This window comes from Schistocerca serialis, unplaced genomic scaffold, assembly GCF_023864345.2.
Source record: "Schistocerca serialis cubense isolate TAMUIC-IGC-003099 unplaced genomic scaffold, iqSchSeri2.2 HiC_scaffold_606, whole genome shotgun sequence".
NCBI lineage: Eukaryota > Metazoa > Arthropoda > Insecta > Orthoptera > Acrididae > Schistocerca > Schistocerca serialis.
In genome coordinates, this window is record NW_026048197.1 from 5,831 (window position 1) to 7,500 (window position 1,670).

Here is a 1,670-nt window from a genome sequence, read left to right on the forward strand (position 1 = left end):
GATCGGTTGAGCTACCAACCGGTTGTTCCAGCGATACCCACCATGCCCACGAACGTGAATGGCATCTGGGTGTGAAGCGATACGCGGCGGTGGCTGGGTGGGACCGTCCCCGGCCGGTGAGGGGGGGCCTCCCGGCGTGCTGGCCGCGCGGTGCGTGGGCGCACGCGCTACAGCCGGCTGGTGGGGGCGGCCAGTGGCAGGCGCGCCGGCCGACGGAGGCGGCAGGCGGCGCAGCTGCGCGCCGGCGCACCCTGCACGCGGCGCCGTGCGGCCAAAGTAGGTCCTCGCGGGCCCGGTGCGAAGCGCGGTGGACATCTGCAGTGTGCTGGTCCGATTGAGGACTGTGTGCGCTGAGGATGCGCCGCCGCCCGGCGCTCGGCGCCGCGACGCCGTCTGCTGCTCGGTCGCCTCTGCGGTTCTCGCAGGTGGTTTGTATCGCAGCTGTGCGGACGTGTTGGCGCGTGCGCTGTGCTGGGAGAGTTCGCTTCGGCACCCAAGTGGGGCTTTTGTCCTTCTGTGGCGCTGGCGTTGGAGCTGCCGGTCACCGTAGGTGGCGCGTGTTGTCTCCCGCCGGCAATGCCACGACAGCACGCTCCCGGGCCTCTGTCGGCAGCGGCAAGCTCAGTTGGGAGCACGGGTGGTCGCACCTAAAGCGTCTACTCGCCAAACCCCGGGCGATTGCGCCTCTCTCGAACCCGACCAAGTACTTAGGACGGCGCTGCGCGCCGCCGGGACCTGAGAGGGTTTCGAGGTGTATGGTGCAGGGGAGCTCAGCCTCCTCCTGTTTGCAGAATAATTGAGCGGACGCTTGCGTGTTCGCGCGGGCCCCCGGGACACACTCCCGGGCGGCCGGCTGCTCAGCTCTAGTTGACGCAGCTCCCTGGTTGATCCTGCCAGTAGTCATATGCTTGTCTCAAAGATTAAGCCATGCATGTCTCAGTACAAGCCGCATTAAGGTGAAACCGCGAATGGCTCATTAAATCAGTTATGGTTCCTTAGATCGTACCCACGTTACTTGGATAACTGTGGTAATTCTAGAGCTAATACATGCAAACAGAGTCCCGACCAGAGATGGAAGGGACGCTTTTATTAGATCAAAACCAATCGGTCGGCTCGTCCGGTCCGTTTGCCTTGGTGACTCTGAATAACTTTGGGCTGATCGCACGGTCCTCGTACCGGCGACGCATCTTTCAAATGTCTGCCTTATCAACTGTCGATGGTAGGTTCTGCGCCTACCATGGTTGTAACGGGTAACGGGGAATCAGGGTTCGATTCCGGAGAGGGAGCCTGAGAAACGGCTACCACATCCAAGGAAGGCAGCAGGCGCGCAAATTACCCACTCCCGGCACGGGGAGGTAGTGACGAAAAATAACGATACGGGACTCATCCGAGGCCCCGTAATCGGAATGAGTACACTTTAAATCCTTTAACGAGTATCTATTGGAGGGCAAGTCTGGTGCCAGCAGCCGCGGTAATTCCAGCTCCAATAGCGTATATTAAAGTTGTTGCGGTTAAAAAGCTCGTAGTTGGATTTGTGTCCCACGCTGTTGGTTCACCGCCCGTCGGTGTTTAACTGGCATGTATCGTGGGACGTCCTGCCGGTGGGGCGAGCTGAAGGCGTGCGACGCGCCTCGTGCGTGCTCGTGCGTCCCGAGGCGGACCCCGTTGCA

The 1,670-nt window shown here is 61.3% G+C and overlaps 1 non-coding gene across 1 annotated transcript in view; it reads left to right on the forward strand.

The window, feature by feature from the left end:
• Window positions 1-877: 877 nt before the first annotated feature.
• LOC126448357 (small subunit ribosomal RNA) overlaps window positions 878-1,670 on the forward strand; it is a 1,910-nt gene continuing 1,117 nt past the window's right edge. Inside the window, exon 1 of the ribosomal RNA XR_007584129.1 lies at window positions 878-1,670. This exon is cut by the window's right edge and continues 1,117 nt beyond it. This is a non-coding gene — a ribosomal RNA (small subunit ribosomal RNA).